The 26477-nt window shown below is 41.7% G+C and overlaps 1 long non-coding RNA gene across 1 annotated transcript; it reads left to right on the top strand.

Moving 5' to 3' along the window:
• Window positions 1-2947: 2947 nt before the first annotated feature.
• Window positions 2948-7664, top strand: LOC143273319 (uncharacterized). The gene is made up of 2 exons (XR_013051315.1): window positions 2948-7375; window positions 7466-7664. It is a non-coding gene; the product is annotated as an uncharacterized LOC143273319 (long non-coding RNA).
• Window positions 7665-26477: the final 18813 nt, after the last annotated feature.

Below are 26477 nucleotides of genomic sequence, written 5' to 3'. Positions count from 1 at the left end.
CTAGGAACTGTAGCCATGTGGTTGGATTCTTCAGAAGGTAATGTATGGTAACTTTTTTCAAAAAACATTGAGAATGTATCACACCTTGGAGATCAAGGATAACTCTGAAGGTCAATGAACTTCATTTGCTAACAGTAGCATGCCAGCTAAGCTTTTCGCATTTTGCAACCCCCCTCAAGCTGGTGTAGTACCTACTTTTCAGGAATGGCTCTGTGCAACATTTATTTGCCTCCTGAAATTCATCTAGCCTTTCTGAAGATACCTCAAAATTTGTGAGCCTGAATGTAGCCATTACTGAGGCCATTAGTTCTGCTCCTTGTTTGCTGTTTTTGTTTTCTGTTTTCTTTATGTCTCTCAGTTGTTCTCTTGCAGACCTGCCAGCCTAAGTAGTGCTGGGATCAAGAAAAATGGGCCTTGGTGGTTCGTGTTCCTGGAGCCGTGTCCATGCCAGTGGACCGTGGCAGCTAGACACAGATGATGCTCACACGCTCCAGAAGAGACACTGACATCGCTGTTGCCACTGCTGCTATTGTTTCTGGGATTGCTATTTCATAATTGGTTACTACAGCTAGCACAATGGAGACCCTGGCAGCAAAAGTAGCTACCACAGTTAGTTAATCTTTCTTCTTATTGGGCATGATAAGTTTAATTCCACTTTTATACATTATAATTGGCTTTGTAAGTTGTAAATTATTTAAAACTCAAGTTCCATTTGCTCAGGATTCCACCTTACAGGACTCCTATTTGCGGTAAGGCTCGTTTAAATAGGGAATGGCTCAATTGCCTGTAGCCCTCTGGCTATGGGTGGGTTAGGACTTCTGCTGGTCTTTTCTGTGTCGCACAGATTGCAAGCCCAGTGCCACTTTGAGATCTTTGGCGGCAGTCACTCTACAGCTCACATGGTTGAGTCTGTATGATAATGAGTATTCAGAGACGGGTAATGCTTGGGCCGCTGCCTCCAACCTAAGACAGAGCACTTGTGTGGCCTGGGCAAGTGTCTCTATGACGGGTAAGGTGGTCTGCTGGTCCCACGCAACCTAAGTCAGAAGCTCATTTAATAAAAAGGGGGGACCTGTGGGCGCCATGGGCCCTGACCCCCGACTGTGAGTGGCTGCAGCCTTGCTTGCCTGACCAGGTGTCCTTCCTATTCAGATTCCCTGCCGGTGTCCTTCTCACCTTAGGATCATCGGAGAGCTTACCGGAGGTTCTTTGTTCCTACATCCTGTATTTGGTGTAAACAACTTAGATGCAAGAATGCAGAACTTTGGGTCTAGAATGTAGACCATTGGTAGCGAACTTCTGCCCTCAGGGGATCCTCCATTTGTGTTGTAAGCCTGTATTTAAGGTTTCCTCCCTCTTTCAATAAACGGCATTCGACATCCAATCGTACGAATGACTCGCTGTCTCTTGTCTCTATTTTTTAATCCGCAGCCCTTCGCTCAGACATGGTGAACGGTTAGTGGTAACGCAGGCGCTACTGCTACACTAGGGTATCAGTTTAACAAACCCAATCCCAAGATTACAAGCACCTTGATAGCTCAATGATATGTTTCCTGTTAATATTACAGACAGGTATGCCTCATTCACAGACTTCACGGTACAGATTTCAGATATACAGCATTGACTACAAATGGTTCTAAAGATTTTTAACCCTTTTGCTATGATGTAAATCTGTTTCAGCTGTCTTACAGATGCCTGCAGGTTCCTGGGAAAACTTCTGCCACTGTGTCAAGAAATCCTGTCTGCTGAAAACTAACAGTTTCCAGAGCCCATTTTTGACCCCACCTATTTTCAAGCATATTTCTCAGATTCACTGTTCCTGCCTGCCTGACCTCCAGAGAAATAGCAGATGCCATGGCTTCTACGCTCCTGATTTGGTGTGCCATTTCCCCACAAGCTCCTGGAACAGGACTGCTGTAACCTGCTCTCTCAGCCCCCTCTAGGAACATTCCTGAGACCTTCTGCTGTGAGTGACTCCTGGTTCCCCTTTCCCACTTTGCTCCTTGTCAGCTTGAAGCAGTCTCAGGAATTCAGCGCCCTTGTTCCCCCACTTGCTTCTATAACTCACCTTTTTTTAAAAAAATAATAACCATAATGGAGGGATATTAATATTCTGACCCATCCCTTGAAATCCTGCCCCTGGCACCATCCTGTATCCTGACATAAAAGCTCATTTTAAGGAACCCCCCTCCCTTTTCTCTCTCTCTTCTGCTCTCTTTCTCTCCTTTCCCACAAGGTGTGCACCCTCGACCCCCCCTTTTCCTCTCTCTTCTTTCTATCTTTCCCTATCTTTCTCTTCACTATTATAATGAACTCATTATATTTCTGTGCAGATGCAGCACCTAGGGTGTGAAGGACATGCTGCTGCCTGCCACCCACTGCTACATGTGCATGGCATGTTTTCCCCCAAGAGTGGGACACCCTGGTCCAGTCATCTGGGGGGGGGGGGTCCCCTGCACAATATGTCATAACACTGGTCCTTTATTCATGTTCTGAAGCTGGCTTGAGTGGTTCTGTCAGCATTGTTAGGGATGCAGCTTAGCTCCCTAGGGGTGAAAGTCTTAGTTTGGTATTCAAAGGGGGCGCAGAGGCAGGGTCAGAGCTGTGAAGACTGATAATGTTAGGGTGATATCCTCTAGGATTGTAGGAACAGATTCATTTTCTCTAGATTTTAAGAATAGGAAGGCAGGAAAAGCAGGGTCTCAGCACTCAGCCGGGGTTTACTGAATGCAGAAGCACATACAACACACAGACACATACACTCTCACTCCACACATACACACAGACACAGACACACACCACAACCACACACACACAGACACTCCCCACACACAGACACTCTTCTACCCCACCCCCCCACACCCACACACACACCCACCCACACACACACACACACACACACACACACACACACACACACACACAAAGGATGCAGAGACAGAGTTCTGAAATCCAAGTTCGTCTGGAAAATCAGAATTTTTGATACAGCCCAGGCCCGCTTGCCTAGGGATGACAGCACCTACAATGGGTTAAGCCCTTCCACATCAATCATCAGTCCAGACAATCCCTCACAGACATGGCCACAGCTTGTGGCACTGTGTAGGAGAGGCTGTAGAAACTTTGAGGTGGGAGACATGGCTGGTGGAGGTGAGTCACTGGGGAAGGGCCTCTGAGGGTTATTTCTGGGTCCACTTCCTGCCCAAGCTGAGAGCTTCCTGATTATCTAAGGTGTGACAAACCCCGCAGGAAGCTTCTGCCACCACGAACAGGTCTCCAACTGCCATGTCTTCCCTATTGTAATGCACTACATCCTTTCAACTGTGAGACAACATAAAGCTCCCATAATTTGACTTCTGTCAGGTATTTCATCACAGCCAAGAGGAAATTAACAGGACAATGTCATTGTCATCATCTGTTTCCATCATCTGTCCTCTTCTCTGCTTTTTCTAGTGCTAGAAGAATTCAGTTCCCTATGGTGGAAGGTCGCCATTTTCTTGCTGGCTGCTGGCAAGAGTCCCCATTAGTTACTAGAGGCATCCCATTCACAACTTGACTTCTTGTTTTCTTTAAGCCAGCAAGACCATAGCTCTGACATTTGGCCTACCCACAAAGGCCCATGTGACTATATCAGACACACCTTGAATTAATGTTCCCTTTGATTAAAGTCTCCCGACAAATAATCTAACACCCTATGTTCAAGAGAGAAGATTAGGAAGGCACAGTCACATACTACTAGGACATAGGAATCTTTGGCCTTTACCTACCATAGTCTATACTCTGGCCCCCAACAAGTAAATCCATCTCAGAGTGCACAAGTTGCATCCCATTATCACATTGGCTCAAGTCCAAGATCCTGAGTCTGAGATCTCTCATCTAGATTATATTCTTCATACCACATGTTTCTTCTTTGGTTTGACTCACACTTAAGGGCAGGGTACCACACAGATGCGTGTGCATAACAGAGTAGGAATTCGGTACTATCAGCATGCATATCAGCAGAGCATGTAGTTGGTTATGACTTAATAAGTGAATATGAAGTTGTTTTTGCCTGTGGCACTTACATCTTGGAACATTTGACAATTTATAATGCACTTGGACATTCAATTGTCTTTACCTTTAATGTGATTGGATTTCTGGCTTCCTGCTTGCCAAGTCATTCCTGAAAGATTTACTGTTATAACAGGAGGAGTTCTTTGTGGATGCTTTTGGAATGAGTGAGCTAATAGCATTGTACCTGTCCAAAGTATGACTATTGAGCCTGTTGGATCCTGGCAGGAGCTCCTGTCCTCTTCTAAGCAGATGAGGGAAGACCCTGCCTGAATTTGCAGGTGTTTGGGAATGGCAACTGTAGTCCTTACACACCTGCCTCACTTAGAGGATGATACACTGTAGTTTCTCTTTCTCTTATTTTCAAGGATGCCTCTTTTCTCTTTCATACTGGATTTCAAGTAAAAGGTGAAGAAGCCTTTAGGAGTGTTTGCAATTTTTTTTTAAATGTTTGAATCTCTGATTCCAGTTAAAGGTCATTCGCCTAAGGGAGAGAAGTCTATTTCACACTCTCTTGAAACTAGGAAAGCAGTCTTTTATCATATTAATAGAGTTATAGATTAGGTTTAAAGGAGAAACAACTTCACTGCTTCCTAATTCTTTAATACATTGTATGGGCTTCTAACATTTTTTAAAAAATAGTCTGTAACATCATTATACCTTTATTCAATTTTCAATACTAGGTCTGTAATCATATATATGATTACATATTAATTATTACATATTAATATTAAAATTTTTCAGATAAAGCAATATTACAGATCTTTCTAGGAAATTAAAAGATCAGGGATCATAAAAGTAGAAAACAGAAATAATTCTAAGTACATCATATAGAAATAATTACTCTGTATTTTCCCATAGCTTTTGAATAGTTCATGTAATTCATATATAGGTCAAAAGATATTTCCTTACATACAAAGTGAAATGTGCTAAAGTATATACAATGTTGCATCTTTCTTTGACACTAAAAGTTTACGTATCATATACTTTTCTCCAGGCCAACTCTTTTCAAAATGTATTTGAAATTGTCAGATGAAAACTGCATTTTGGATAGGTGGAAGTTTTGAGTTCCTCTTTTTCTAATTATTTATTTTTGATAATCACATACATGTACAGAATTAATTGTAAGTAAACTCACTATGACTTTCTCTTCCTTTTATCCCCCTCCCTTTCGCCCCTGCCATAACCTCATGGGAGGTAGCCACAGTTGCCGTGTGTCTGTGACTGTGATGGCCATGCCCAGAAGACAGAAGAACTTTTCAATTCTCATTTGTTTTGATAAAACCTGAGCTTAAAAGGAAAAGTGACAGGTAGGTGAATTTCAATGATATGCACCAGAAAGTGTGCTGTCTGTCAGGCGTGTTGACTAAAGTAAACTTGATAGTCTAATTGCTCCTCATTTTCTCTTTGCTCATGTGGAAATGGCTGGTGCTGCTAAGAGTCCCCCAGCTGATTATGCTAAGGTTGGTGTATGCAGAGGGCAAGTACTGCAGTCTCTCCCTTCCCCACCCTCTCACAATGCAAATCAAAACTAAGATTCCATCTTACCTCAGTCAGAGTTGCCATCGTCTAGAAAACACATGACAATAAATGCTGGTGAGGACATGGGCTAGCAAACTTTAGTTACTAGTGGTAGGAATGTAAATTAGTCCAGCCACTATGGATACTGATATGGATGTTTCTCAAAAAAATTAAAACTAGAACTACCATATGAACTAAATACACCTTTTCAGGCCATATAGCTCGAAATAACCAAGCCAGCATAGACAAAGACACACATGCACCTCTGTGAGTTCTGTTCTTGAATGTATCCTGAACCATCTCCACAGCTGCTGTGAGCTCTAAGTTGCCATTGTCTTCCCATGTGCGGAACAACACAGTGATGATGCCTTTACTGATGTCTCAAGTTTCCCCATGTCTCAATCTGTCCTTTCCCTCAGTGGCAAAAGGAAGCCTCTTACATTTGAATTGCCATGATCTTCCACCTCAGGTCCTTTGCATGTGCTGTTGCCACAGGTGAGAACTCCTTTCTCCAATTTCTTCATCTACATGGGGGATTTCCCCTGTGCAGAGACACATCTATCATCTCCAACTAAGTTGGTAATATTCTGTGCACTTTTCTTCACAACTGTACTGGCTGGTTTTATGTCAGCTTGACATAAGCTAAAGTGATCTGAGAGGAGGAAACCTCTGTAGATGTAATCGTATTGTTAAATAAGAAACACAGAGCCAATGCAGAGATGAAAGCCCAAGAGGTCAGAGTAATAGCTAAGCGCTAAAAACCTTACCCTTCACTGCTGCTCCTGTCCTTCCCTTCGCCAGAGACCTCCTTCCTGTGTCTTTGTCTTCTTATAGACTTTCTGTTCTGCCTTCTCATTGGTTGTAAACCCAACCACATGACCTCCTTGTCACTGCCCATTTATACAGACCTCCAGATCTTCTATGGTTGGTATTGAGATTAAAGGCATGTGTCTCCATGCTGGTGGTATCCTTGAACACACAGAGATCTGCCTGTCATGTGATCAGGATTGAAGGCATGTGCTACCACTGCCAGACTTCTGCTATGGCTTACTATTAGCTCTGACCCCCAGGCAACTTTATTTATTAACATACAAATAAAACCACATTTCAGTACAAATAAAATATCACCATAAACCTCAATTAAGAGAATGCCTGAACAAGATCAGGCTGTAGGTAAGACTGTAAGGCATTTTCTTAATTAGTGATTGATGGGGGAGGGCCCGGCCCATTATGGGTGTTGCCATCCCTGGGCTGGTGGTCCTGAGTTCTATAAGAAAGTGGGTTGAGCTGGGCAGTGGTGGCACAAGCCTTTAATCCCAGTACTCGGGAGGCAGAGGCAGGCGGATCTCTGTGGTTAGAACCCAGCCTGGGCTACAGAATGAGTTCCAGGAAAGGCACAAAGATAAACAGAAAAACCCTGTCTTGAAAAAAAAAAAAGAAAAAGAAAAAGAAAAGGAAAAAGAAAAAGAAAAAGAAAGCAAGCAGATTGAGCAAGCCAGTAGGTAGGACCCCTCCATGGCCTCTCCATCAGCTCCTGCTCTAGGTTCCTGCTCTGTTTGAATTCCTGTTCTGACTTCCTTTGGTGATGAACTGTGATGTGAAAGTGTAAGTCAAATAAACCCTTTCCTCCCCAACTTGCTTTTTTGGCCATGGTGTTTTAAGATAAGAGCCTGTGTCAGAGCTGATGATGACTTGGTTTCTCTCTAGGCTGCACCACTCTGTGTGAGCAGATAACAGAGATGGAAGCTGTCATCTTCACCACTGAATCTGGGACAGAACATGAAACCATTGACTATGCACTGAATAGGTTCTGGTATTAGTTTTATTTTTGCTGATGTGGCAAAATGATCGCCACACACGAGTGGGCTTTAAACAATGCGCTTTTATTCTCATACAGCTCTGGAAGGCAGCCATTCAAAGAGGATCTCACTGGTCTAGAAGGAATGTGCGTTGGCAGGTGCTACGGGTTCTGTATCCAGAGGAGTTTCTTGTCTTGCTCTTCTGAACACATCTCACATGTGGCCTTTGAGTTGAATCTAGGCAAAGGTGATTATAAATGGGGCTCAACACAAAATATTAAACTCATTAAAACATTATGGATTTGTGGTTATTGTTGTGTGTGTGCGTGTGTGTTTGTTCATGTACGTGCTTGCACATAAATGTGGAGGTCAGAGGACAACTTACAGGAGTTGGTTCTTTTCTTCCACCATGTCCAGGACTGAACTCAAGTGTCATGCTGGGCAGCAAGACCTTTACCTGCTGAGCCATCTCTCCTGCCAGAATTGTGAGGTAGATATGTAGATATATATAATGTTGTTTATATATCAGTTCTCAAGCCTGAACTTTGTAGATGACAACACTGGTGCTGTAAAACACTGGTGCCTTGACCTGGGTCACCTTTCTCCATCTTTCAAGTCAGACATGTATCTCTGTGTCCCTTTGTTTCATGGTCATATCAACTTCCCACTTTCCTTCATCTTTTTTTTCCTCCCATTTTTTAAGGACTTCTTTGAATACATTGAGCTCACTTGGATAATCCAGGCTAATCTTTCCAGTTTAAAGCCAATGGATTAGTGCTCTGAATTCCACGTACCATTCTTACTCCCTTTGGGGGCATGTAATTAAACAGACAAATTCAGGGGATTAGAAAGTGGACATCTCAGGAGCCCATTATTTTGTGTTAATAAATATTTATGGAATATCTGAATACAGAAATGGCCAACTAGCTTGGAAGTTCTTTGTGGGCAAATGCTTGTACTTCCTTTTCTTTTCACAGCATTTTGTGCCTTCCACAGCCAGGCCAATCTTCAGGTTCAGCAATTACTCTAATGGGCATGTGCAGCTTCTCAGGGGAGGAGAGAGGACTCGTGGGTGAGTTCCTCCTTTAATTATCAGTCTCCAAAGAGGATGCAGAGACTCTTAAGGTACTCGGTGAAGAGGGTCTTTGGGATCTAATTAAATATCTAATATTCTTCACAAGGCTTGAGATTTATAGTTGGAGCCGCTGTGATTGGTACGGTCTCTCCCAGAGTGATGAATGTAAGCATTCTAAATGTGTGCACCTCAGGTGATTCCTGCCAAGGTGATTAATTTCCAGGAGATTAATATGGTGAAGCTGAAGGCCGTGTTTTGCAATCAAGTAGAGAGTGTCAGCTTGGATTCCAGCAGCAGACTCAGAGAGTGAAATATGAAGATAGAGATTTCATGAGACCTGTAGATTTCATGGGGCCTCACGGATGAGTGAAATGCAGCAGAGTGCTTGTCGGGGAAAAGCTGCAGATATCCAGCGTCCTATAACTTTACATTTCCCCAGGGACAACACAACCAAGACATTCAGTCCTGCAAGATGCGTTTTCCTTCTCCAATGAGACCCCGGGTTTATCTGTCACATCTCAGGCTATTTTTAGTGATTATGCTTTAAAAAAAACTTGAGGAGCCTATCTCCTCTCACCACGCTCAAGTACAGGGTTGCTATGCAACGGGACCATCTCCCTGGTGGTCCTCACACTCTTTTCTCACAGACATTCAGTGAACTGGACTTTGGCTGAAAACAAACAGCCGAACCAGAGCTGCTCATGCAAGAAAGAGCAACGGCTTTGGAATCTCACTGGCTAGGATCCTTGCTTCTACAGCTGGGATTGAGGCCCTGGGCACATTTATCTTCCTGAACTTCAGATTTACCATGTGTAAAATGGAGATGCCATTGATACATATCTCCTGAGATAACTAGGATCAGGAATGCTAATACGTGTAAATACCCATGTTCAGTCCTTAAACAGTGGTTCCACAAACACAGTGTTTTATTCTTATTTTGCATGAAATGGGTATTACATAGTCATGTAGGAAATGAAGGAAATTCTGTTAGCGGGTTCGTCCTTCTTTACCTCTTGTGTTTATTAGAATTGGTCCCTATGGTACAACAGCAGCATTAGCAATTAATATTTGTAAGCATTTAGTAAGCACTGATGCTCACAGTGAGCCGCCAGAGAGGCAATGTGGCTTTTTTTCCCCACAGAGCCAAAAAGCTCTAACTTGGCTTAATCCTTACATTTCTCATCATTTATTACTTTTAGTTTATATTATTTTATTTAAATTTTTTTCATTTTACATATCAACCACAGTTCCTCTTCCCTCACCTCCTCCTGCTTTCCCCCCAACCTTCCTCCCACACCGCCCCCCCCCATCCACCCCTCAGAAAGGGTAAGGCCTCCCATGGGGAGTCAACAAGGTCTGGCACATCAAGTTGAAGCAGGCCCAAGCCCCTCCCCCCTGCATCAAGGCTGAGCAAGATCTCCTACTATAAGGAGCGGTCTCCAAAAAGCCAGTTCATGCACCAGGGATAAATCCAAGTCCCACTGCCAGGAGCCCCACAAGCAGAGCAAGCCACCCAACTGTCAGCCACATTCAGAGGACCTGGTTCGGTCCCTTGCAGGTTCCCCAGCCTTCCACCCAGAGTTTCTTACCTCTTTTCCTCCCTTCCTCTCCCCATCCCTCCCCCTCCAAGTGCAGCCCAAGTCCTTCTGCTGGTTGGGTTAAAGCTGTACACCCTCGACTCCCTCTCCTGGTGATTCAAGGAAGTCTCTGGATTGGCTGATAGGAGCTGTCATCAAGCTGGTTGTTGTGGATGTGTGAGCTGACGGACTGCAATGCCCTCACAGGCTCCTAGTGAATCAGTCCTTTGGAGTTCATAGCAGATACTGACTCACCCAAAGGAATAATCCTCTTCCGCACATATGTCCTGCAGGATGAAGAACACATTCCAACACATGATGAAGCTAAAATCAACCCTTAAGCCCATCTCAGTGGTACAGCAGTGGGTACAGCCAGTCTGTCGCATTGTTTTAAGGGCGTACTCTGTGTGGCAATGATGAACTTAGAGTTTTTGGTGCCACAGGCTCATGTTCTTGGCATCACTTTTGTGGAAGCAAGCGGCTTGCACACTGTCAACTTCTTACATTTTTTTTTCTCTACTACTACTAGGAAAAGTTTGTAGTTCCCCACTGTAAGAGGACAAGAGAGTAATGTGAATATAAACATCATTTCTCAGTATCAGGGTCAGTAGGGCAGCCCAAGAGTGTGGAGTCTGTAGTACACTGGGTTTCTAAGACCTACTAGATAGAGAACAGCTACAATGGCTGTGTCCATGAAGACTTGCTACAGAAGCCCACAGTTTCTGAAATTCTTTGCAGGGAAAGCTAGAAATACCTAATTTGGTTAAAGTCTTGGCTCTGTTCATTGTCTGCACTTCTTTGCTTAGTACTGTGCAGCCACAGAAAGCAGTCTACAGGCCAGCCCTCCCAGTGGTCCTGCTGACCTGTGGTTTCTGGTGGAGCCCAGCTACCTGACTTTACAGGCAGGGGACAACCAGGGAAAATTAACAGCTGTTTGCAGGTGACAGTGAGTGGGAGAGTTGAGACTGAAGCTGGGTTCCTGTTTGGAGTTTCTTCCTACTCCCACCCCAAGTTGCTGTTCCATTAATTTCAGTTTCATGGTGTGTGTGTGTGTGTGTGTGTGTGTGTGTGTGAGTTTACAAATGCACATACACTGAAGCATGAGGACTTCAGGTATCATTTCTCAAGTGCCATTCACTTTATTAGTGTTATTACTATTGTTTTACATTCTATTATTCCATGTGTATGGGTTTTTGCCTGTATGGACTGTCTCTGTATCAGGTGTGTGCCTGGTGCCCATACAGGCCATAAGAAGGCATTAGATCCCTTGGAACTGGAGTTACAGATGATTATGAGCTATCTTGAATTCTGGGAATCAAACCCAGATTCTTTGGAATGGCAGCCACTACTCTTAGCCACAAAGCCATTTCTCTTCAGCTTCTATTGTTTGTTGTTGTTATTTCAAGACAAAAACTCTCATTGGCATGGAGCTAGCCTAGATGGCCCAGGGGTCTATCTATTCCTACTGTCCTATTTCAGGGATCACAAGCACATGCTACCACCATGTCTGCTTTTTGTATTTTTTTTTAAATCATTGGTTCAGGGGTTTGAACTTGGATGCTTATGCTCGTAAAGCAAGCATTTTACTGATTGAGCTATCTTTCTAGCTCTCTCTAGTTACCTTGACTTTGCATTGAGAATAAGCCACATATTTGGATTTAAGTGGCATGGAAAGGAACGTGAACACTGGAAATATTCATCCATCAAGTGTCAAAGGCTCAAGGATCCCTTAGGTGACATTCAAGGGCTTAGCAATCATACTCTCTCTGGCAGCAAGAACAGACACTCAGATTCCCCAATACAAACTTCCTCCATCTCCAGCACAATGTGTGACTCTCATCAGATAGTATATTTTAGAACGTATTGTGTTCCCCAAAGCACTAGGCCATGGGCCAGTCATTCTCTGCAATGTCTTATACCAGATCCATCCAAATAAAATAGTTTGAGTTGTCCAAAACCAGAAGTTCTTGTTGCAGAATTTCATTATCGTTTAATGCTCACAAGGTAGCTTGGTAGCTGGATAAAATCCACAGCAATGGGAAGGATTTGCTGGCCTTTCAGTTTGGGGCTTTAATGTGGTCCATTGAATTAATGGAGCAAGTGTACCTCCCTTTGAGGATACTCAGCACACAATGTATTGATTTTCCATATTCTTGCACAATGCTTCTGGCCAGGCTATCAGTCTGAGAGGGATAAACAGCAAAAAAGTGAGGATTATAGAATAGTTCTCTCAAATGTCAGAATGAGCAAGAGGAATTAATACAAGAACTAAGGAAACAGAGAGAGGACCCAGGAATGCTGTTCTAAGAGGTGAGTGATGTGCTGTTCATGAGACTGAAAGTGATGAGAAAATGTGCAAAACTCCTCTGTTGTAATAGTTAATGAAGGTCTTGGTGGCTTAGTGTCAGAAAAGGTTTAGACACAAGATCTCTGGAAGCAGGACAGCATGTATCCTTTCTACCAATCCCATCCGAGTCCTCAGCCTCGGACCTGCTCAAGGTGCACCTTAGGTGAATATTGTCAAATTTTCAGTGGATCTCTGTGTTTTAGGTGCAGTGGTAACCAAGGCTGAGAAAAAGGACTCCTGCTTACAATACCCTTGATAGATGCATTTATTATTTTCTTCTTGTAGTCAACAAAAATTGTGGCTGAGAAGGTTATTAAGTTCAGCATGGCCACAAAGCTGTTAACCAGCCTGGCAGGAATGAAGATTCTCTAAGGAGATACCTGTGTCTCTCAACACGCTTATCAGACCATTGAAAGTGTGGAAGCCAAAGAAATAGAAATTTCCCCAGGAATCTCATGCTGGGAGAAGGCAAAGGCCTCAGCGGATGGGAAAGCTTGTCTCTCAGAAGGCAATTTCACACGTTTCTTACTAGTAATCTGTCAAATCATCTCACAGTGTGAGACTGAAGCCCAGGTAGGGATTGGTCAGCGGTGGGTGAGACCACACCTTGACTGGACTCCTTAGATGTGCATATCCCTGGTCCTCTATTTAAACACTAATCTGACATCAGGACCCAAGGATAGACTTGGTCGGATGTCCTGGGACCTCTGTTCTTTTTCTCTATGTGGCCACATTGAAGAAATCTCCTTTTCCTGCTTTCTATTGTTAATTTTACCCTATAACTGGCTTACCCAGGACAGATAGCCAGACCTGACTTGGGGGCACAGGTTGTGACCTTTCTCAAGTTTGATAACAGAGTGAGAAGAGAACAGAGTTGGGAGGCTGACTTGATTCTCACAGCCCATGCTGCCATCACTGGACTTCTTTCTTCTGCTGAAAGGAAGCCAGAATGCATAAGTGGATGGATATCTCATGAGTTTCTTGTATCTGGTACCCTGACAGATCTCATTTTATTAAGATAGCACAGAATTGTTCAAATTTGATTGCTGCTGCTTGGGAAAGGAGAGTTGGTACCATACTGGTTATGATCTCAAAAAACTGACGGTGGAGGATTTCCACTTAAGAGCTTAACTTCCTGACCTTGAAAGTAAGTACAACCCAGACCTTGCTTAGAGTTCATTGTATGGCTTTAGGAAGTAGCTCAAATGCTCCAACTCTTGGACTCTATTTAAAGTGTAAAATTATTTCTGTGGCAGTCATGACAGTAAATTGAAATATTTGCAAAGTTCTTAGCACTGGATCTCCTGCCTAGAAAGCATCCATTTTATATCTACAATGATCTAAAGTTCACTCAAAGCATGGAGAAGAGAGAAATGGGTGTGTCCTGGAAACAAATTCCCACCCAATCCTTTGGGGGTCATTGAGAAGATGCTGATGCATAGATTGTCCTGTTCCAGCTCTGGAATTCAGGCACTTGTTTATGCTCCTTGTTTTCAGGAATTTCCTGATGCTCTTTTGTATTCTGGGTTCTTTGACCTAAAAAATATGGAGCCAAAGAGGATTTTCTAGCCGAGTGAGAAATCTTGCAGGGAAACGTTCTAGTGGCCTTGACTGCTGCTGTACTAGGCTGGATAGAGTGCCTACACCATACCATCCAACACAGAAGTTTTAGATGGTGTCTTCTGAGGAGTTAACATGTGAGTACTGTTCAGTTGGATGTGGAGTGATGATACTGGGCTCAGATGAGAGCTGCAATGGCCCAGGATAGAACTTACTGGGGGACAATGGTGTCGGGGGGTAGTACTGGTAAAGATGGAGAGGATATTGACGTCTCCAGAGTTTCCTAATGGGGGAGTCTGTGGTCCTTGTGATGGATGAAACTGAGAAGCGGTAGAAGGAATTCTTGCCTACATTTCTCCAGGTCTGGTCTCTGCCTTCACCATCTGGATGGTAGTATCATTTCCTGAGTTTGAAAACTCTGAAGAGGAAAAGAAAGCGGGATAAAGTACTCGAGATCAGTCTTGGATACACAAAATTTTTGATATCCAATGGAAACACCAACCTGGATATCCCTATTCAGCAAAGGCATGCAACTCAAATGAGCAGGGCTGTGAACATAAAGTCTGGTGTATGCTGGCTACAGACTCAACTAAAGCTGTGGGCATCGATAGAGCATCTAGAAGGGGGTTGCCAAGGTGGCATAGAACAGAGCTTATCAGCCTACACACTGAGTGTTCTGGGCTGGCTAATTCTATGCTGCAAGGCTGATCTTTTTGCTGTGGGGTATTCACTAGCAGATCTGACCTCTGACCTACAAGATTCCAGGAGCACCTTTTACTGTAAAAACCAAAATATTTCCAGATGTTTCCAACTGTGCCTCCAGCTGCAAAGCTGCCCCCAGTTGAGAGCCACCAGCACAAAATATTTGTGATCTGGGTTTGTAATGCTTGTTCTGATTTGGCTCCATCCCTGCCCAGCTGAGACCCAGGTGGGTGAGGTACTGAAAGCCTCTCGGTCTCCCCTTCCCCTTCTGTCTATTGAAAACAGAAGATAACACGAGTTGGGCTATCGTTTTTGTTTAGCAAGATGAATGTGAATACTTGAGAAAATTGCTTGGAAGCGTGTCTGGCTCGCAAGATATATTTGTTGTTACATTACTGGTGATACTCTCACTGAGAAAAAGATGGGGTGTAGGAGTGAGCCTTGGGAAATGCCAGCATCCAAGATTGCACAGAATAGGAGACAGAGCAGGGACAAGTAACTGGAGCTAAGGAAGGGATATGTAGGGGGGTGACGTCATAGGGTGGGGGAGGGTGAGCATGTGGGTACAGGGTACTGTAAAGGCAGTTTGAGTCTGAGGTGGTCTTAGCTGATACTCTCCTGCCTCTTACCCATCTGAAAGCCTGGAAAAAAACAATGCAGTATATTTCATCAAGACAAAGCACACTGAAACAGCTTGGTTAATTAGTTAGAGTCTAGGATTGTCTAGGAGTGATTGTTGCATAGTATCCTCAAATGACATTTTGGTAAAGAACCCTCTCTTATACCTAGACAGATAGTCATGGGGAAACAATATTACCTAGTGATGTGTGGTGAGCCCTAAGAACCTAACCCATGTAGACAGATACTGAGTTGTAGCTCTATGCTCTATCCTGAGTAAAAGGCAAAGGAGACGTGGTTAATGCATGATGGTCATGTGTGTTTGCCAGCAAAATGATTTTTTTTATGCAGTTAAATACTTTTGTTACCAAGGAAAACAAATAAGCTTCTTCATGATAGTTAGTCTCAGTCATTAACCTGATTGTCTCTGGAATCAGCTAAAAGGCAGGCCAATATACACTCCTGTGAGGAATTTTTTGATCTGATTGTTTGGAGTGGGAACACCCACTATGATAGTTTGAAGGTAATTGGCCCCTATAATCCCATAAGCTCATAAAGAGTAGCACTGTTAGGAGGTATGGCATTGTTGCAGTAGGTATTGCCTTGTTAGAGGAATTGCCTTGTATCACTGTGGGGATGGGCTTTGAGGTTTTCTCTGGTCAGGATACCGCCCAGGGTCTCAATCAACTTCCTGTTGCCTGCAAGATATAGGACTCTCAGCTATTCATTCAGTACCACATCTGCCTGAAGGTCATGATGATAATGGATTGGACCTCTGAAACTGTAAGCTCCTACCTCAATGAAATGTTTTCTATATAAGAATTGCCATGGTCATGATGTCTTTTCACATAGACAGAAACCAAACTAAGACACACACCCTAAGTGTGTACGTGTGGTAGCCTGGATAAAAGAGATGGAAGAGACTTTTTGCTTTTTGCCTGTTTTCCTTCACGCTTACTGGCAAGTTCATCTACTTTGCTGCTTCTACTGCTGCATTCTGTTATTGATATTAGGACTTAGCTTCAGGATTCCCACATGGATTGAAGACCAAGAGCTTGCCGGAATCCTCTAGGCCTATTGTACAAGATTGAGACTATGGAGGCATCTAGTCTCATGGCCTGAGAAACAGCTGGGTTCTTGGTCTTTCTGCTGTGAGACAGCCATTGTTAGACTATCCAGACTATTATTTAAGTCATTTTAAAAATCCTCTTTCAGTAGGTATTTGTTCTATCCATTCTGTTCCTCAAGGAAACCCTAAGGTACCCCTCTACCTTACTTCCACCTCTACCTCAAATGATCTGACACATTTCCTGGTAATTCTCAACTTCTAGAAAGTATTTACAACAAAATTAATAGATGTGGGTAGAAGATACATGATCCCCGAAGAACATGATTGTATTTTTTCTTCTCTCCCCTTTCCTCCCTCCCTTGTCCCCCCATTCCTTTCCTATTGATTACGTAACACATTTTTATGATGGTTCAGACACTGAATGAGGGGCCAGGAGTCAAGCAGAAAGCAAAAGAGAATTTTGGCCAGATTATCCATTTGTTTGTTTGTTTGTTTGTTGATTTCTTGAAGCCCAGGAAACATTTTATTAGGGTTTGAGAGAAAAAAGAAAAAAAGAAAAAGAAAAAAAAAAAAACAGGATAGGCAGCTATAAATGTTGGCAGCTGTTGGGAGGAAGGAGAAGGGTAAGAGAAAGGGAGAAAGAGATGTATTTTGTAGCTGTGGTCCAAAAGAGAGAGCATGTTCAGCAGTGAGAGGCCTATAAGCAGCTGCACTGAATGTGTGTGTGTGTGTGTGTGTGTGTGTGTGTGTGTGTGTGGTGGAGGGTATTCAGAGAAAAAAAAGGGGAGGCCTAGAAGGTCAGGATAAGCATGCTTAGGACCTTTACCAGAACCCAAAAGAAGATAGAGGGAAGAGTTACTGTTTTTGAGTTAAAGCTCAGAAAGCTAGCCAGGGTTAGTAGTGAGAATCTGAAGGCAACTGCCTGTCCTTAGTTTTAAACATGTAAAACCACAGGACTTAAAAAGATGTTATGGGGGCTAGAGAAATGGCTTTGTGGTTAAGAGCTCATACTGCTCTTTCAGAATTCCAGTGTGCAGGTCCCAGCACCCTGTGCTGGGTGCCTCACAACCTCCTCTAACTCCAGCTCCAAGAGATCTAGTGCCTCTTCTGGTTTCATCAGGCACTGCACTCACATGCAGACACCCCCACATATACACATATTTAAAATAAAAACTTTTAAAAAAGAGATAGCATAGAGATACTTACCAAAGTGATAAAGAAAAACTGAAATATGTTGACATAGAAATGAAGAGGCACTCTTTTTTCTGTAGGGTAATCAAGAAAGATTGCCTGGTCTAACAGGAGACACACAAGCAAGCTCATCACAGTAAGCTTAGAAAAGGGTCAGGAGATGGAAGAGCCTAGAACACGTGGTGGTGTGGGATGGGAAAGCAGCATGCAGTGGGCTAGGGAGGAGTCTGGAGCCTGGGTGGTTCAGCCATGAAAGCCATCAGGGAGGACTCTGGAGGTTGTCCTCCAAGGCAATGAAATAAGGTTGGCGGGGTCTTTGTGAACAGCCCCACGTGTTCAGGATGTGGCCATGGATAAACTGCAAGTGCCCAACCTTAAGGAACATTTTGTGATCTTCCATCTTCATGTAACCACTACTGGCATTTAGGTACTTTCAGTAACTCATGATGGCACCTTCTTCTTCAGGCTTTGGGAATAATAACATCCTTTGCTTTCTCCCTGTCATGCTTTGAGACACCAAGGATGTTGCTCTTACGTCTGCTCTTGTCATTTCTCTGAAAGACATGAGTGTTTGTTAAAATATCCTTTTTTCACTTACTTTTATTTCCCCGAGTGAATATCACATTGATTCCTATAGATTCCTTTGAGAAGTGCTTCAAAATCAGAGCAGTAGTAGGCGTGTGGGGGGGGGGAGAAATGAAAGACTACTTTTGCTGTGTGATTCATTGGAAAAATTGTCTTTTCACCCAGTAAACACTCATTAGATTTCTGTTAGAAAGGGTGAGTAAGGGGGCTGGAGGGATGGCTCAGAGGTTAAGGGCACTGACTGCTCTTCCAGAGGTCCTGAGTTCAATTCCCAGCAACCACATGGTGGCTCACAACCATCTGTAATGAGATCTGGCACCCTCTTCTGTATACATAATAAGTAAGTAAATCTAAAAAAAAAAAAAAAAAAAGAAAGGGTGAGTAAGACAGGCTTGGGACTATTGGATCTCAATTTTAAACAAGGATCTCCTTGTTTTAAAGTCTGGAAATGCCAACTGATTCCAGTTGAAGTAGAAATGTACTAAGAATAACAGGTGGGGCAAGAAGCAGAAGTTAATCCTGCCCATTAATTCTGACTGAGGAGAAGCTGTGTGTGGTGGCATAGGCCTGTGATGTTGACTCCAAAGTCAGCCTGGGCTACATCATGAACCACTATCTTCATAATAAAAACAAAACAAGACAAGACCAAACAGAAGACGGAGACTTCGTGGGGTGGTGAGAGCTGAGCTGGGTTGCTAAGTCCACTCAGTGGCTCCCTGGGTAGAAAGGACATAGGTTCTTCAGCCATAAAGAGACAGGGCAAGGGAGATGGTCAATAAAGGACCTGAGTGTGGACCCCCAGCACCAATGTAAAAAGCAGAGCCCAGTGACCAGCACCCATAATCCCAGTACTTGGGAATTAAGAGACAGGAAGATCTTTAAAATCTGATGGATAGCTACCCTAGCAGATCAGTGAGCTCCAGGTTCAGTGAGAGTCCTGTCTAGAAAATTCAGTAGAGAGTGACTGGGGAAGGCATCTGGTGGTGTCAGGCCCCCATGCGTACATGCATGCATGCACACACACGAATACACATACACAAATAAACAGTAAGAGCAAAGGCCCCTCAGGCATAAAGAAATATGGTAGTTCCTGTAGATGTAACCAACCGTCTTATTAAATAAGAAACACAGAAACAATGTAAAAGAGAAAGCCGAGAAGTCAGAGCTCAGAGCTAAAATCTCACCCTTCCTCCTGCTGTCCCAGCTTCGCGAAAAGAGACCTACTTCCTGTCGGTTCGTATTTTTAAAGTATGTTGTTCTGCCTTCTCATTGGTTGTAAACCCAAACACATGACTGCCTCGTCACTGTCTGAATGTACAGCCCCCTAGGTCTTAAAGGCATATGTCTCCAATGCTGGCTGTAACCCTGAACACACAGATATCTATGGGATTAAAGGCGTGTGCCACCACCGCCACACTCTTGCTATGGCTCTAATAGCTCTGACTCCCAGACAACTTTATTTATTAACATACAATCAAAATAATAATTCAGTACAATTAGATTATCACCACATTTCCCCTTTTCTATTTTAATAAAAAGAAAAAGAAAGCAAAAGGTTATAACTAACAAAAGAAAAACTATATACAAAAGTACAATAACTATATACAATATATACAAGTAATAAATACCTAAACAGGTATTTGACAAATCAGAGAAAATAATTCCATTATCTATCCTATTTTGGTAATTCCAAGATGTATCTAATGTACTTTCTATCCTAATTAATGTTCAACTATAACTAACTAATCTTCAACCATAACTAACTAATCTTCAACTCCCTCAGAGACCCAAGAAGGGAATAATATTAGCTAACAAAAATAAAAACAGGAAGTGCATGCAAGCAACTTCCAAAAAATTTTGTGAGTTGACAGAAACAGCCAGCTGCCTGGGCAGTCACCTGAGGTTTCTCCGCAGTGTTGGGGCATCATCTTCAGCCTATAGGCTTAGTGTATCTGACAGACTCATTTGTGAAGTAGGTTGTACACAAGGTCAACAGTTCAACCTCACATTGGGTGAGAGCAGTCCACGTACCAAAAACACCTGAATTCCACTAGTGTCCTGTCATGATTCAGGATTTTAAATTCTGGAAATTGTTGACAGTTTTTTAATTCAGCTGTCCATTCTTCTTGGCTGTGTATATATGGCTTCATCTCAGCATCCCCTTCTTCTCCACATCCCTCTATTAAATGCCAGTCTACTTTTGAGAGGCATGAGCTTTCAGCTGCTGTTCCATTGTACAACAGAATCCATCGGCCCTCTTCCTGTTAAGCTGCCTTCGAAGAAAAGGGCACCATACCTTTTCCGGATGCGAAGGCCACTTCAGGGATGGGGCCATATTGTCCTGGCCTCAGAAGATGCCTTTTGATAAAGCCATAACCACACTTGTTTTGGCAAGAATCAGTAGTCCCTTGTTTCGTGATCTGTCTGTCCATTTTGTCCTGTTGATTCGAGGATACTTTGTTGTCCAGTGGCTAACTTTTGCCAGAATGAAAGTTGACTCCATATGCAGTTTCTTCAATGCCCATATTTTCTCTAAAGTAGATTGGTACTGCCAGGAGCCGACATGTCTCAAAAAAGAAAAATTTTCTAAGTTATTAAAACATTTTAAATGCCATATTCTGTAGATCTCTGAAGGGTTTGAAGATGACCTGTCTAAAACATCTCTGCTCAATTTTTAAAACATATCTAATATGACTACAAGTTCTATGATAATGTCTAACTACTAGCTTTCATTTCTTTATATCCTAATAGTTGATAATAATAACATTCAAGGATCAGAAATTTGCATTACATTGTTAAATGGATGGAATAAATACAATTAGAAATATACATATAGCATTTTCTAACAATATCAGTTTCAAATTTGTGTACAATATAAAACAATTCAATCCAATGTAAAGTATTTAAAACTAGTAATTGTCTTTTTCTTTTCTTTCTTTCTCTTTTTTTTTTAAACAAGAACCTTAAATCTAATCTCCTTTGCTTAGCCTTTTTCCTAACCCTTGACAATAACTTGTAACCAACCCCCCTAAATACTGAAAATTATCCCAGACCCAAAACCCATTAAAAAGACCAAAAAACCACCCGCCCCACACCACCTCTTTGGGAATGTGGGCGTCATATTCTTAAAATTGCTTCCTGCTGGGTATGGGCGAAGTTTTCTTTATCCTGAAAGAAAAATTTTAGGTTAATTGTCAAATTCTAGGAGAGGTAACTATATCCTTCATTATCCAGTCTGTGTATAATGCCAAAGTTGAGGGTTTATCTCAAGTCCTTATTCAAGTAGTCTTTGAGACTGGATCATCTCAGCTAGTCATCTCAAATTTGCTCTGAGCACCTTGTAGTTCAAAGCTGATCTATGGATGATGTTTGTCAGCTTAATGATATTATTATTGTCCACGTGGAATTGTTGTTGTTGTGGGGCCCCATCTTCTTTCTGGAGACTTCAGTTGATGTTAGGCCTGGCCATGATTTCCTGCAGAAAACTGATAAGAGACTCGAACACAAAAACATATATATGCAGCTAGCCTTTTTTCTAGAATTAGTTAGTACTCTATGTGACCATTCATATCTTAACAAAGTTTAAAATGTATATATATATATTAATCTTGTAAATTTTGATATAAAATTTATACTTTGAGAAAAGTTTAAAGAATCAGAATAGAATCAAAGAGTTGAGATTAGTAATAGAATAGTCCCTTAATTAATTTTGCTTTTGTCCTGTACCATAGCAGAAGATGGCTCTTATTCTGGCATGATACAGGGAGTTTGCATTTTCCTTTTAACAACATGCTTGATTTTAAAGAAGGAGAGAGCCATTCTCCAACTCCAAAGTCAGCTTTAAATTTTAATTGAACTGGGACTATTAGAAAACCAAGAGTGTTAAATCTTTAGAGAAAAGCAGAAACAAACATTTAGGAAGACATAAAATTTTTTTAGATAATATATACCCATACACCGTTTCACTCTGTTTCTTGGGATAGATGATTTGTCCCTTTTCTTCAGTTGTCTCATTTGTCCAGTGTTCTTCAGATTCCTTAACCTTCATTCTCCTAAAAGACAAAAACAAAAACCTTTCCCCAAGACTAATTTTGGGGATGTTCCTTTTTGGCAAGTTATTATCTGATGAAATGAAAAGGCATGTTTTATTGATACAAGTTAGTTTAAATTGGATGTTCATGCTGGTTGATGAACTATCACCTCCTCTAATTAAGAGGTCTCTCTTGTTCAAATCGAACCTTTATGAATTTTGATGGTACCCACAGCTTATCTTCTCCTGTAGAAACAAAAGCAAAACCACGTCCCCAATGTAATACATACCCTGGTTTCCATTCTGAGGTCAGCACATCCTTAAAGTATATAGGCTGATTTAATTCTGTAGTTTTTTCTATTATCCAATGTCTCTCTGCAGCTGTTGTTCCTTTCTCATTGGCATTCAGAAAATTCAAAGTTAGAAGAGCATTATGCAGTCTATTTCTGGGGGTTTTTGTTACCCATTTCTGTTTATTTAGCATATCCTTTAGAGTTCTGTTTGATCTTTCTATAACTGCTTGACCTGTAGGATTATGTGGTATGCCTGTAATATGCTTTATATTGTAATAAGCAAAAAACTGTTTCATTTTAACAGAGACATATGATGGAGCATTGTCAGTTTTGATTTGTGCAGGTATACCCATGATGGCCATAACTTCTAGCAAATGAGTGATTACAGAATCAGCTTTTTCAGAACTCAAAGCAGTTGCCCATTGAAATCCTGAATAAGTATCGATAGTGTGGTGTACATATTTCAATTTTCCAAATTCTGCAAAGTGAAACACGTCCATCTGCCAGATTTCATTTCTCTGAGTACCCTTTGGGTTACATCCTGCTGGTAATGGCGTCTGATTGTAGAAGGAACAAGTAGGACATTTCTTTACTATTTCTTTGGCTTGTTGCCAGGTTATGGAAAAATCCTTTTTTAAACCTTTACTATTAACGTGATGTTTTTTATGAAATTCTGAGGCCTCCAGCACATTTCCTATCAATAATTTATCAATTTCATCATTGCCTTGTGCTAGAGGGCCGGGCAGACCAGTATGGGATCGAATGTGAGTTATATATAAAGGATGATTCCTTTTCCTGATTGTATCTTGTAATTGAATAAATAGTGAAGTTAATTCTGAAGCATCAGGGATAAATTCTGCAGTCTCAATATGTAACACCACTCTTTCAGCATACTGAGAGTCAGTTACTATGTTGAGAGGTTCTGAAAAATCCATTAATACCAACAGAATAGCATACAATTCTGATTTTTGAACTGAATTATACGGACTTTGAACCACTTTACTTAAATTTTCTGATTTGTAACCTGCCTTTCCTTCTTTGTTGGCATCTGTATAAAATGTACGAACTCCAGATATGGGTTTTTGCCGTACAATTCGAGGCAAGATCCAATCAGCTCTCTTTATAAGATCAATTCTATTGCTTTTGGGATATTTGCTGTTAATTTCTCCCAAAAAATTACTGCAAGCTCTTTGCCAAGGTTCACTTTCTGTCCATAATTTTTCAATGTCCTCCTTAGTTAATGGTACGACAATTTCTGCTGGGTCTATGCCTGCTAATTGACGAAGTCTCATTTTTCCTTTGTAAATCAAGTCAGAGATTTTTTCCACATAAGTTTTTAATTTTTTATTTGGTTTATTTGGTAAAAATATCCATTCCAATATAATATCTTCCCTCTGCATTAATATTCCAGTAGGAGAACGCCTAGAAGGTAAGATAACCAAAATGCAATCCAGCTTTGGATCAATACGATTCACGTGTCCTTCATGCACTTTCTTTTCTACCAAGGCTAATTCTTTCTCAGCTTCAGGTGATAATTCTCTTGGACTATTTAAGTCCTTGTCACCTTCTAAGGTTTTGAACAAATTAGTCAGTTCATCATTTTTTACCCCAACAATAGTTCGTAGATGAGAAATATCTCCAAATAATCTTTGAGAGTCATTAAGAGTCTGTAGTCTATCTCTCCGAATTTGCACCTTTTGGGGTCTAATTTTTTGTAGCTCTATTTTATATCCTAAATAATTAATAGAATCTCCTCTTTGTATCTTTTCAGGAGCAATTTGTAATCCCCAGCGAGGCAAAATTTTCTTTACTTCTTCAAACATTATTTCTAAAGTATCTGCATTTGAGTCAGCTAGTAAAATATCGTCCATATAATGATAAATTATAGATTTAGGAAATTTTTTACGTATCACTTCCAATGGCTGTTGTACAAAATATTGGCACAGAGTTGGGCTATTCAACATTCCCTGTGGGAGGACCCTCCATTGAAATCTTTTAACCGGTTGAGAATTATTATAAGTAGGCACTGTAAAAGCAAATCTTTCTCTGTCTTTTTCTTGTAAGGGTATTGAAAAGAAACAGTCTTTTAAATCAATAACTATGAGAGGCCATCCTTTTGGTAACAGAGTAGGCAAAGGCATCCCAGATTGTAGAGAACCCATTGGCTGAATTACTTTGTTAATTGCCCTAAGGTCTGTTACCATTCTCCATTTACCAGATTTCTTTTTAATAACAAATACAGGAGAATTCCAAGGGCTGGTTGATTCTTCAATATGCTGAGCATTTAACTGTTCTTCTACCAGCTCTTCTAAAGCCTGGAGTTTCTCTGTTGTTAAAGGCCATTGCTGGACCCATACAGGCTTGTCTGTTAACCATTTTAAAGGTAGAGCTGTTGGTGTCTTTGGAAGATCATCAGTTATTGTGCCCTGTTCTTGTATAATATGGATGGCTGGTGACCACTCATTAGAACAATATCTTCTAATATTTCTCTCAGTAACATGTGCTAGTTTATGATTTGTTTCTGAGATTGGAGGGATGTTAATCTGAGTATTCCATTGTTGCAACAAGTCTCGACCCCACAGGTTCATAGTTATGTTAGCCACATATGGTTTTAATTTTCCTCTCTGTCCTTCTGGACCTATACATTCGAGCCATCTTGCACTCTGTTTCACCTGAGATAATGTCCCAATTCCTAACAGTTGAACGTTTACCTCCTGAAGAGGCCAAGTTGGATGCCAAAATTCTGGTGCAATTATGGTAACGTCCGCACCTGTGTCTACCAGACCAGACAACAAAACACCATTTATTTTTATCGTTAATTTTGGTCTTTGTTCATTAATAGAAGTTTGCCAAAAAATTTTCTTTATGTTTTCTCCTGAATTTTCTATTCTCTCTGTTTCATCATTCTGACCAGCATGATTTATTCCAATAGGCATTTGGTTATTTAATCGCTCTCCAGAGCAGGCATTTCCTCTATGGCTGCCGGAAAGGTTTGAACTGGATTTGCACTGGGGGCCTGCCTGAGGCCCCTCTGGGAGTTTCCCGAAGACTGAGGCAAAGGATTACCCTGTCTGTCCTTTGTTGATCTACATTCGTTGGTCCAGTGTTTTCCCTTACCACACCTTCTGCATACTCCAGAAGGAAGGGGCATTCTGTTGCCATTGTTCCTTGAAGAAACATTGTTTCTGGAAATGACCTGTCTACAGTCCCTTTTCAAATGTCCTTGCTTTCCACATCCAAAACATCTAACACTCCTCAAACCTTTTGAAATTACTTCTCCTACCCATGTATCATCATGCTCATCAGCTTCAACATTAATTGTTTCTCTAATCCAATCTTCCATAGGTGCAGATCTTGCCCTTAATGGCCTGATTATTCTTTTGCATGCTGCATTCGCATTCTCAAAGGCCAAAGATTCAATTATTGCCTTACCAGCTTCTGAATCCGAGACCGTTCTCTTTACTGCTGAAGCCAGTCTTTGTAAAAAATCTGTAAAAGACTCTTTTGGGCCTTGCTTCACCTTTGTAAATGACTCAGATTTTTTTCCTGGTTCCTCAACTTTGTCCCATGCATTCAAGGCTGCCGTTCGACATAAAATTAGGGTTTGGACATCATATAAACATTGTGCTTGTGCTGAAGCATATTGGCCTTCGCCCATAAGCTGATCCTGGCAAACTTGTACTCCTTTATCCCTCCATTGTTTTTCTATGTTTTTAGCCTCCTCCTTAAACCAAGTCAGAAATTGAAGTCTCTGGCTGGGTTCCAGAACACCTTGTGCGAGGTCCCGCCAGTCCTGTGGGACTATCCTATTATATGTTGACCAAGTGTTTAACATTTGCTTTACATATGGGGAATGCATGCCATAATATACTATTGCCTCCTTAAACCTTTTTAAATCCAACATTTCAATTGGAGCCCAAGTATTTTGTGTAGCCATTTGATCAGGCATCTGCTGTACTGTTACAGGATAAATTAAGGGTGACTGTGTGAAAACAGGCTTTCTTTCTGCAACCTTATGATCCCGACTTGAAACAACTTCACTGTTAATTTCTTCTGTCTGAAT

Source organism: Peromyscus maniculatus, chromosome 5 (genome assembly GCF_049852395.1).
Source record: "Peromyscus maniculatus bairdii isolate BWxNUB_F1_BW_parent chromosome 5, HU_Pman_BW_mat_3.1, whole genome shotgun sequence".
Classification (NCBI taxonomy): domain Eukaryota; kingdom Metazoa; phylum Chordata; class Mammalia; order Rodentia; family Cricetidae; genus Peromyscus; species Peromyscus maniculatus.
Note: the sequence above shows the minus strand (reverse complement) of the source record. Positions and strands in the feature narration are given on the sequence as shown.